A 13,035-nucleotide genomic window follows, 5' to 3' on the forward strand; every position below is an offset into this window, starting at 1 on the left:
TATTATATGATGTCTGTAGAAGAGCAGGAGAGCTGGTGAGAGGTCTAGAGAACAAGTGTTATGAGGACCAGCTGAGGGACCTCAGGGGTGGTTTGGAAGAGAGCAGAGGAGCCTCAAGCAGAACCTCATCTCTCTCTACAGCTACATGAAAGGCTGTGGTAGCGAGGTCAGGGTTGTTCACTTTTCCCAGGTCACAGCAGATGAGATGAGAAAGAACAGCTTCATGTTGTATCAGGAGAGGTTTAGACTGGATATTAGGAAAAATATCTTCACCAAAAAGATTGTAAAGAATTGGAACAGGCTGCTTGTCACATCACATGTTGCAATATAGGCAGCCACGATACACAAAGCATCATCATATAATTTCAGAGGGCTTCAGCCCATACAGAAGAACATCACTTCAGAAGGCTGAGAGTATCTGCCCTTTTTGTTCTTTAGCCCAGCCTTTTATACCCCTCCTTGTTCATGCATTGCACCTGTGTGCCTTCTGTTCCTTTGGTGACTGGTCAGTGCCCCTGGGCACTCTAGGTCTCATTGCTGTCAATGCTGCTCACCTGCTTCTCACAGCTCTACCCATTGGGGATGAGGCTCAGCCACAGCCCCACTCCCAATTACCAGAAGCTCTGTGCCTACAGCTGCCCAGGGAGGTGATCTCTGGAAGTATTTAAAGAATATGTTCTAGTGGTGGATTTGACAGTCCTAGATTAATGGCTGAGTTTGATAATCTTTTCTAATCTAAATGAATTTATGAGTCTACTGATATCAATGCTTAAAATCCTCCCATCACACAGGATGGAGAATAAAAAGATGTCTTTATTACACTAGCTGCAATAACCTGCTTCCTAGATATTCACCTCAGCAAATACTCTCTGTTGCAGACTAGGAGAGCATGGCCTGCTGCCCTGCACATGCAGAGGAACTCTCTTCCCCATGTTCAGGAGGAAGTAGTGCACCCTGAAATTTAGTAGTAAATGGGGTGAAAGGACAGTGACAAGAGTCAAAGCTTGGAAAAGGGAAATATTTTCCTTGCCTTGTTAATCCATGCAACTGTTGCCTGTTCCTGTGGCTTCTGCTGGGGGAAATTTTCAGCAGAAATTTTCAACTTCACAATGTAGTGAAGCTGAATTAGGATGTTGCTGAAATTTATAGTGAAGAGGCCAGTAGGGATGTGAGCTTTCTGGACAGTTAGTGGCATTTATTGTTCCAGCAGCACAGTTTGTCTCCCCACAGGCATAAAAATAATACAGAGAATGTACTGCAGTTGTGCTGTTATATAAGCTCCTGTAGAAAGTGTAATTGAGATATCTTTATATCAAGGTTAGTAACCAGCCGTAGAAAGATGAGCTCTACTCTACTTTCTCCCCAACACAAAAAAGACAAAATTATGTCTTTTGGAAACTTGTTCACTCTTAGTGTTTCTTGCTTATAAGAGGATAAATGCAATTACAGAACTACTAAATTCTAATACTTGCTGTATTTCAGTCTCTGTTCCTTTTGCAGCTCTCTTTTGTGCTGGATTGGAAATCTAGGAGTCACGGCTTCAACTTACACTCCAGTTACAAAGAGCAGGACATTTATACTATTAATTATTTTTCTCATTCCAATGTTCTTGGGAGTTTAGATTGAGTCTTTTGACATTTGCTTGCACATGTCTATCAGAAACCATAAATAAATACTGAGACCTTCATTATTTCTGACTGCTCTGGATTTGCAATAAAAACAATCCAATACCTGATATATTGACTAGGGAGAACATTTAGTTTTTCAACCAGTCCTTTTTAGGCAAATCAAAATGGGGTTTTTTTTGAGGGGAAAGCCTGTTGCCACATGGTTTGATGGAAGCCTGACCAACACTGTAAATGAGATTAAGCAGAATCTACCTATCTAGTCATCACAATAAACATACAATAGTTTATCTTATTATTTCTACTAGAAGGCAATTCCATAATCTCTCACCTCTAGTGGCTAGGAATATATCTTTTTTTCATTTTCAATCTAAGTATATGGTTTATATATGCCTTGTTCTTGTACCAACATTTCCTTAGTTTAGATAACCATTTCTCCCTCAGTCCTGACAGCCTCACGAAATGTCTAGACAAAGCAACAAGTTGTGTATGGATTTGTCCTCCTCTCAGACTTGCTTTGAGGCCAAGGAAGCCACATTCTAGTATCTGTTTGTCTGAGAGGATCTTCCCATTTTTTCTTGCATCCCTTACTTTTTCCAGTTGTATCTTTCATTAAAATGAGATCAGGTTTCCTACCACCTTGCATTTGTTATAGTCTCCCCTACTTCTTTCCATTAAATACCAGCCTCAGAATGAATGGGAAGTTAAAGACTGAAATTAATTTTCTCTGAACTTTTCTGGTAATTATCTAGTCTCTATTTCATGCTCAGTGACAGAAGAGTAAATTGTCCAGAACTGGCAAATAGAATCACATTTTCTTTGTAGAAAAGGAGGAGCTGCTGCATTGTAACTAGCCAGGCTTCACTAACTCGTGTCTGTCACCATTTCTGGCCTCCACAAAATTCTTTCACACAGATTCACTTTGCATCAATTTGTAGGTAATTCTGGATACTGATACATAGTCCAGCATGAAGTAAATTCTGAGGTCAGGACCAACGCCTTATTGAGAAATTCCCAAATTCTGGGGAGTTGTTTAAAACTCGACTTTTGGTGGAGAGCCGTATTTCTTGGGGACAAAGAAACCTGATCAAATTATTGTATACTGGATTACATTAAGGCTGCCTAAAGAATTACTCCAAATGCCACTTGGAGAGGTCAAGGTCAGGTCTTTTTTTGGCCATCAGGATCATGCGATTCTAAGGATTTGGTTCTGTACGTTTATTTCCAGATTAAAAGTTTGACTTGACTTTGTTTTTCCACATATTTTTGGCCTTCTAAATGACAAAGATTCAATAGAACTGGACTATTATAAAATGGAAATGAAGATAAATAACTAGCTGTATAAAATCTTGGTCTGTGTTCCTAATACACCTTTAAAATTTTATCTGTTGGATTTTAAAATGAAAATTATTTTTAGATGAGAACAAATGGAAAAACCTTTCTTCCCATTCTTGGCATAGAATTGATGACCCATTATGATATATTGTATACAGGTTTTGAAATTTCAGTTGAAACATTCTTCCCTACTTCACAATCTGTTCTCTCTTTTGACTTTTGTCTATTATAAAGGTCAAGACAAAGTCATTTAGTCTACAAGCTGAGGAAATGAATCGTACCATTAGAAGTAGTAAAATGTGTATGATACCAGTTTACCTGTATGTCTACTATGTTTTATGTGATGACCTTTCCACATAAGGATCATTTTCATATCTGCTACCACTGCTCTCATTCACATGGTGCTGGTGGTTTTTTTTACTTTTTTTTCTTGGTCTTCGTTACAGTATCTTTATTTTTCATTTCAGGCTTAAAATACAAATACTAAATTTGTTGGGCTAAAGAATGAATATCATTGGTGATGATGTGTGAGATCTTATAGATCCAGTAATACTGGAAATGTTATAGAATGTTTATAATAGAAGCTCTTGGATGGTTTTATGTCAAAGATGCGAAACAGCAATGACACTGAGAAGAAAAACAACTTTTAGAAATTCACCGAGAGAATCTAAGTGGATCTATAACAAATGAGGCGGAAAGCATCATCTGTCATAAGAAAAAAGTACTTGAAAGGACAAGGGTCTTGCAAAGTGCTGATTAAATGTAATATGCTACGTGACAATGCAGAAATGGGAAATGCTTCAGTGAAGAAGATGAACAGGTCCTTCACTGCATCAGAAAAGCAGATCATTCTTGCTGAAGTCCATTATCATGAAAGTTGTTAGCATTTGTGTAGCAAAACATTAAGAAGAAAAAAGTAGGCAAATAATGCTATGAGAGGGATGATCCAGATTCCAAATGTTCTAAAAGACTAAAAGCTCTGAATTACTTGCATACACAAAAAACAATCTCTTTTTTAGTTCCACTTACTAACAAGTCAGCAAACCTAGCCATGCCTGGGAAGTATCATGAAAGATGCTAAATAAAAGGTTCATTTTATCCATACCAACCCAGGAAAATTTATTTTCTATTCAGGATAAATTTGACGTAGATTATCTAGTGCTACAAAAGAAAGAGTTGAAAGCAGCCAAACCAAAAGAAATATCCACACAGTTTTACAAGGAGCTGCTTTAGCGACAGTAGTTGACATTAAAGTACAGATAAGTTCTGGTATTCTCTACCTTCAGTTCTAAATCAGTGCTCAATAAATTTTCATGCTGAAGGATTAATCAAATTCATTAGCTAGGACTGGATAATTGATAATATTATTTTGTCGTGACAGATTCTACAGTCACTTGTGAATAAAGTCATCCACGAAAGCATCTGACATTTATCCAGAAGTTAATAACTATCAGTGTGAAGTTCACTGAATACTAAAAGAGATGGAAGAGAGTGTTATTCATTGTACTGCAGCCTGAAATACCTTTAGTTAATTCTATGAAGATTAAACAGAGATTAAGAAGCATCATAGTGTTGTCTTTCCCAAACTAGTCCCCAGTGTTGCAGAAAGTCTGTAATGCTTGCGATACAGATCTAGAAGGATCTAGAATCACAGAATATCTCTAATTAAAAGGGACCCATAAGGATCATCAAGTCCGACTCCCTGTTTCTCGCCTAAAACTAAACCCTGTGACTAAGAGCACTGTCCAGACACTCAACTCCATTACCTCTTGTCCTGTCTCTGGTCACCAGGGAGTGGAGCTCAGCACACCTCTGCTCCACTTGCCTGTTTGACAAAGTTAGTAACGACAATCCGTTACCATCAACTTTTTTCTTCCTCAGACTGAATAAACTAAATTACCTCTGTAACTCCTCTTAAATCTTGTCCTCAAGGTCTTTCACTATCTTTGTTGCCCTCCTCTGGAAACACTCAAATAATTTGGTGTTTTCCTTATATTGAAGAATGAAAATTACACACAGTATCTGAGGTGGGGCTGCACCAGAGGAGTGTAGAGTGGGGAGAAAGCGGAGGGAGACAATACCCCAACTATGATTCATGGATCAAAGAAGTGTCTGTTCAGATATTTCCTTACTTCTTTCAAAAAATAATCCAGACTGGATTAAATTTTACATTGTGATTTATGGTGTTGTCTCAGTCAGACAAGAGAGACCCGACCACCTGCCTGCTCCCAGCACCAAAGATGCCTTTTGTCTTTTTCCACTATGATCCAAAGCTACACAATGCAGCTGTATGTTTGACATACACAATGATGAAGGAATAGTTTGAGACCTCTAGACCATATCTTCATACTCCACACTTTATTCTCAGAATTAATAGCTTGTGCAACATCTGCAATTTCATATCTGAGATGTTACTTTTTAAAAATGGTGCTAAGAATCTAGTTGAGTTATCTACTCAAGGATAATGGGTAGATGCATCAATGCTGAAGTCAGGCTTCATAAAGCCAGAGATGGGGCACATTCTAGATGTATGGAAAGAATTTTTTCCTTGGTTGCAAGATGATTATCTTGCTGATGGGTTTCACTTGGAAAAGGCATTTCAATTCATCAGCAGTGATTTCTGCAAAATAATGTTGTAATTTAAAATTGTTTATTTTCATGAATCATGTTAATTTCTGTGATTGCATGAACTACTGTCAAGACAAAACATTCTGGTCTCCTTACATTTGCATCAAGCTGGGATTAGAGTAGCCTTGAAAGAACAAGGCTGATTACCCTATTGCATCTCTCAACTGCATTGGATTTTGCATGTAAGTTAAACTATGCAAAATACATATCCAGTAATAATCCAGGTTCCTTATACCTGCTGTTCCATTTCCTAAATATAGGTGGGTCTCAATTTAGCTGGAATATTCAAGCTCTTTGTGAGAATCTCAGTGTTTCTATGAAACACTTAATACTGATTCTCAGATTCTGGGAGGTGTGAGATTATTCATTTTACAGCTATTGATGGGTAGACAGTATCAACATGCTAACTCCATATAAATCAAGAGAGAAAGATGATAAAATATTTTTATTTTAATTCAAATCTTCAGATGCTTAGTGTTTAAAAAACAAGACAGATATTGAAGCCTTGCTTGGAATGCTTTAGGGTAACTTGTTGATGTTAAGTGTGTGTTCTGAACAGAGCTATCAGGACTGTGTATTTCGCTATGTGTTTCTGCAAACTATTGACAGAAAAGTGGAAATGTTCCCTGCTGTAGGCTCCTACCTCACAGTGATTCCTGATTCATGAATGACAGCAAGTGTTAAAGTTAAAACATAAAGGAAAGACAACTACTTGTATCTTCTATGTAGAGAGGGCAAAACTTTAAAGGGTAGCCTCAAATTTTCTAAACTTTTTGGACTCTGGTTTGTTTCTAACATTTCTGTCCAGTACACATTCCTAATTATCTGTCCATTGACTTTTGGCCTTCAGTAACATTTCTCCAATCAAGCAAATTTTGCTATGTGATAGCACAACAGTAAGACTGAAAAAATAAAATATACATTTGGATTTTTTTGCTTATAACAGAGTTTTTAGATTCTAATATAGTTCTAAAATGGAAAAAAAATTCAGTGATAAATCATGCCTTATAAATTTTGGAACTACCATGAAGCCTAAAGCAAGACAAAAAACCAATGCATTACTGTAGATTTTTGTGGGGGAGAGACAGTAGAGATTAAATTACTTGTATTAAATGAAAGTGTTCAGGCTGTAGACAGATTCAGTCAGGGAAGAAGATTGACACGGGGAGCAGCTGCAGCAGAAATAGTAAAAGAAAATCTGAACACAGAAAAGCTACTGGGAAACACTCTGTCTTAATTAATAAGAGAATCAATCTCCCTTTCCACTGCAATTCTGTGGAATATCAGTTTTAGAAGAGTTGTTTGAAATCTTGAGGGAAAAAGATGTGAGTAATCAATACACAAAATATGTTTTTCCTTCTTTAATATTATGTAAAATGGAAACACCAGCATTTTCATTCTAGTATTGGACATTGATCTAGTGACACAAAGGGAGCCAGCAGAGAAACACGTCTGTAGTTTCTAAAGGTTCAGATTTAGCCAATAAGTGGTCATGTCTGAGGGAGTATCAAACCAGCATTGTTGCCAGAGCTACAGAAGATCTGAGCAGAGGTTCCAGACAACTTGAACTAAGATGGAGAATACTGTAACCTGAGCAAACTGCTAATGTACACAGCCAGACAAAAAAGTATACAGGTTAAAAAGAACAAATTCACTAATATATTTTCCCTGGCTTTCATTACAGAATCACAGACTGGTTTAAGCTGGAAGGAAGCTCTAGAAACACCCAGGTCCAGCTCCCCTGCACAGGCAGGGACACATTGAGTCAGTAACTCATGACCATGCCTAGAGAAGTTTTTAGCATCTCCAAGGATGGAGACTCCACAACTTCTCCAGCCAACCTGTACCAGTTCTCAGTCATCCTGATAGTGACAAGAGTGTTTCCTGCTGTTCAGAGGGAACCTCTTGGGTTTCCATTTGTCCCTGCTGCCTTTGCCCTGTCATTGGGTACCACTGAAAAGGGCCTGTCCTTCATGCTCCTTGGCTTCAGATGGTTGTGTGCATGGATGGGATCCCCCTGATTTTTCTCTGCTCCATACTGAACAGCCCCAGCTCTCAGGCTTTACTCACAGGTGAGATGCTCCAGTCCCATAATAGTCTAAGTGGCCTTTCACTGGACTAAGTCCAGTAAGACTTTATCTCTCTTGTACTGGGGAGCCTAGATGCTGAAGTGTATATTTCATATAAAATGCAAAGTTTTGATCTGAGTATTCTCAATAAAATTAGTAACAGGATTCCTCAGATAAGGCATTCCTTCAAAGCATTTCCTTTGTTAAGTGTGTATTACAATACTACAGGTTTCCCAGCCTTTGGGTTCCATGGTTTTAATAATGCCATCCGAGTAGCAGGAGGGATTTTTGAAATTTTTCATGCATCTGGGGAAAGCACATAGCTTGATAAATAAATAAAATTTTGTGGTGTTGTTTTCCTTGATGTGCAAAGTTAACAGGTGCTCATTTCAAACAGAAAACTGGCATCATGATTAAAGCACAATGTGTGCTCTTTTATTTGGCTAGAGGTAGAAATGCAGGGGAATGGTGTCACACAATGATATAAATATTGCAGAATTAGTTGTCTGAGAATTCTTTAGAAGGCTGCCACTATGTGTGTATTGGGGATTTTCAAAAGGAATACAAGTTGGAGGAAACATTTGTTGATGCTTTCATTCTGCTGCCATTATTACCTCATTAAAACTCTCAATGGCTGATGGACAAGTGCATTGAGCAATGAATGCTTTTGGAAGTCACAAATACAGGTACGTACTATTGCAAATACTTTGTGGACTGCGAACTTCAATTAAAAACAAAGTTATCTTGTTTTATCAGAGCAAATTAAGAGAATAATTTTCATTTCCAAAGCATTCAGGATGGACCCTCTGACCCCAGTGGTTCCACATAAGGGCAGAATTTTTGAGACAGAAGTTGTCAAATGACAGGTTTTGTGTGGGAGGTTGGAACAGAGCACTGTTTATTAACATGTTCTAAAATATTTTAATATAGATAAAGTATAATTTTTACAGAATTTAATTTTTGTTCACAGTAGACATATTTTCCAAAGACAGAACACCTTCTAGAGATCAAAGAATGCAAAGAACATACAGAAAATCAGCTTCATTAGCTAGCAAAAGTCTTAAAATACTTCTTAGAAACTCTTGTTTGTGGATAAGAGCCAATTGCAGGGATTACTCCTGCTGCAAGCTAAAAATGAATTTAGGATAAAGATGCCTAATGAGTTATGTACCTGTGTTTACCTGAATGTGATTCAAAACCCATGTATTCATCACCTGCATGGGTCTGTTGAAGTATGAGTGTGATATTTTGCAGAACCACCATATCAGTTTTGCTGATAATATAATACCTGCATTGCTGACTACATAACTTTTATAGTCTCTCCTTTGATCAGTAAGGTATGGTAACACTGCTGCACAGAAACACAAGCATCACCTTACACTACACAGTTCATCTAATCTGCAGCTAAGGCTCAGATACTCACAGAAGTTCAGGCACATAAGGTGGGACTGAGTCTGCCTGAATTTTGTGCATCCCACTGTGTTTGAGTTTGACAGAGTCATGGAATCAGAATCACAGAATAGCTTGGGTTGGAAGGGACCATAAAGATCATCCTGGAAGAGTATCCCTGTTCCTCTTGTGTATCACTGGATCACATCACTGTTAAACCTGTCCTCTCAGGGTAGTCTGTCGAGAAGCTCATGGGCCTGGGACTTCAAAGGTTTCTTTAACTGACTCATTTACTCAGTCAAGGTATTTAAACATGAACTTGTCAGTGACACTTCTATTCTGGCTTCCTTCCAGCATTCTTTTTCATTTCTGTCATATTCATTGGGGTTTCAAATATGGAAATGAAATCTCAAGAGAACTTGTATTGGCTGTAACTGGCTCTATTATATTTTGTATTAGCTGTAGCTGGCACTTAGGCAATCCAGGAGAAATTATTTGGTCTATAATCCATAAATAAAAGTCTCCTTTTATAAATACTTATGTCTTATTATCTCAGGCATTAGATGCAAGATTTACCTATAAAATCAGAATGACAGTGAATTAGTATGAAAATAAGACTGCTGTGGTGTTTCTATACTGTCTGGTCACTGCCTCTCCAAGAAGAAATAGAAACAGCACACATGACACACTGACTGCCTTGGCAGTCACTCACTAAAGCTACTCAAAGTCTAAGAGGGCATAAAAGTATTATTAATACTGTCAAAGTATTATTTGTCTTTACTCTTAAACTAGAAATTACTTACAATACAGTTCATCTTTAGAACCAGTTATATAGCTGGCAACTTGGAATAGTTGGTCTTTGAAGATGGGCATATTTATTAAAATCGGACACTTTTAAAATTCTCTTTTTCTGCTGTTTGAGTCAAGGTTTAGATGGCTCATATTTACTGCTCTCCTTGAGAAACAGTATAGAGGTATAGAGAGCTTTAACATCCTGCTGCTGGTTTTTCATTAAACCACAAAGCACTAAAGCTATTGGCCTTCTTCCTGATGTTATTTAGCTTTTATGGTTGTCCTGCATTCACCTAGATGATCTTTTCAGATCACCTCTTTCCATCACAGAATGAAAGTAACCTTTTCTATAATTGTTTTTCCAAGGAAAAGAGAGGCCCATTTCTCAGTGGATAATAAATGATGGTAATCATCTGAATCCTCCCATAATGCATGGCACCCTCTTTTCAGACAAGGAAAAAAATAATAATTCAGGAAAAATAATTAGAAATTAAATTGCTTCTGAGCATTTCTCTTTCAATGAAAACCTCTCTCGCCCTTAGTTTTCTACTGGACGTATCTAATCTAATCATCAGCTGTCACTAAGTAATTGAATGCTCTTGAGTTTGAACTGTTACAGGGAGAATGATATATGTCTGTCCCTGTTACTTTTGACTTCACAAAGAGATGGCATGTATGTAAGTGCCCCAGGTAGTTCAGCATTCAAGCTCACTTTTGCTTGCCAGCTATATATATGCATATAAACACACACATTAACAGTGAAATCAATGAGAGGAGAACATACTGTAGATTATAATATATGAATATATGTCTGCATAATGTATGTAGTATTTTCTATTCTGTTTTGACATACAGTCACCTCTTTTGGACAACTCATTGTGGTGGTTTGACCCTGGCTGGATGAAAAGTGCCCAGCAAGGCTGCTCTATCACTCCTCTCCTAAGCTGGACAGGGAAGAAAAAAACTTAACAAAAGGCTCATGGGGCAAGATAAGGACAGGGAGTGATCAATGAACAATTTCCATCCTGGGCAAAAGAGAGCTGAATTGGGAAAAAATTAACTTAATATCAAACAAATCAGAGTAGGGTAATGAGAAACAACAGTCTTCATGAGGCTGTTCTTAACTAGTTAGTTCCAGGCAGAGATGCATTCAGCATATTGCTATGTTAGAGGCGCTTGTCTCTCCCTAAACCCTTTTTTTAAAATTCTGATACACAAATAAAATGTGATGGGTTTCTCACTGGCACAATTAGTAGTTGAGAAGGGTTGAGAAGATATTCTTTCTAGGATCTACTTCTTAGTGCTAAAATACATCATGGCATTTAATTGACCTAATGCCCTTAGCCACAGATTTAATATGCTTCTACATGTAAATTTCCTGTGCCAAAACTCATGCTATTTCAGCTCCTACGTTACAAGGACAAGAATTAAAATGGTGATTAAAGAGACAACCCAGATTTGCAAATTTAAGCATTTCAGTGATAGCATGACAGTATGGGTACAATTTTTGTCCAACAGTGTATCAGAGAGGAGTGTCCCTCTGCATGGTACATATGGTTAGCTGGGAAAATGGAGACATATTTCTGAAAAGAGAGGAGGAAAATATCCAGGTGAACATGTAACACAGGGAATGGAAGAAGACTGCTGTGATACAAGAAAACTTTAGCTGATCTAGTTAGCCTAATCACTGCACTGTAATCACTAGCAGCCTGGATCTCCTATTTCCAAATTCTAACTCCTAATGTTTAAATTCTCAAAGCTACTGCAAAAAAAAATCTGAACAGAGATAGTTGCAGATAAAGAAAAAAAAAAGGTAGATTATTTCAAGACAGACAAATAATAAATTGCTTAATAGAGTCCTGAATCTCTCCTTCGACAGGAATGACATTTTAGGCATCTAGGGGCAAGCCAGACTAGTCATGACTTCACTCCTGAGCAATGTTATCCTCTGATGCTGCTGCTCCCATTTTATATAATATCTTGATGACTCACCAGTGAGTTAAACAGATTACTATCTTCTGCAGCCTGGAATTTAGGCACAAATGTTCCATCTACACCTTATGTGCATAAATCTGTACTTTATGGGATATGTCCCCTGTAGAGGTAGGGAATTTTCTATCTTATCAGTGGATTTTCATGCATTTTTATTTTAACACCAACATAGTAGACCTTATTTTGTTTATTCTCACCACCTGTTTAACTTTGCAATGCTGCTTTTACCAGCTTGTGCTGACAGTCTTTAAATCATTGGTACTTTCCATTAAATCAGATTTCCATGATGCAATGCATGATCCTAGATCAAGATGCCACCTGATATGCCTTTCAGTATTCCAACAAAATTATTGAGGCCACTTGCATGCTGAAAGTAATCTAAATGAGCGCTGCAGGAACAAAGTTAAAATTTTACCAAAGGTTGAACAAACAGAAAATAGGAGAATGCTATTAGGGGATGTACATAGAGGTAATTATATTCACATTGTGAGGTCAAATGAATCCTTCTGTGCATTTATTTTGACTCCTTTCCATCTATGAATTTAGTTGTCCAAAAAACACAGGCACAATGTGACTGCTTGTACAATGCCTGAAACAAAAAAATCTGAACTTTACACAGATTTGCATTGAACAAAACATATTTCAAAAGTCATGTATGCAGACCCAGAGAGGAATGGCAAAACAATTTTAGGCATTTTGTGGTGAAGTCAAGAAGGTTAATTTGTGCAAGTGTACAAAGTTTGGCCAGTAAGTTTATTCCAGGAAATCCCCTGAAAATTAGAATCTGAAAATATCCTTTTGGTCAAGTTAAATTTTAAACAGGCACTTTATAATTTTTTTAAAGGTATGACTGCACAACCATTTTTGCTCACTAAACTGAGGGTTTTATTTATAAGTGTGTTTAATCACATTGCAGTATATGCCTTTAGGATTTGGAACAAATTACTGGAGTTATTATTATCTGATTTAGTGCCTGTCTGTAGCACAATATACAATCACTTGTTGGAAAATTGTTGCAATAAGAAATAAATGAATAGATCTTAGAGCAATGAATTTGGCATCATTTTCAGAGAACTATAGAGCAACTGTCTTATGGTGCACAGAATTTGGTAAGGAGATGACTCACCTCTACTTTTATTTATGACTGCAATCATCACTCAACAGTGATACAAATTTTTGAGATTTCTTTTTAAACCATTGGGGTA

This window comes from Fringilla coelebs (genome assembly GCF_963513975.1).
Source record: "Fringilla coelebs genome assembly, chromosome: 3".
Lineage (NCBI taxonomy): Eukaryota > Metazoa > Chordata > Aves > Passeriformes > Fringillidae > Fringilla > Fringilla coelebs.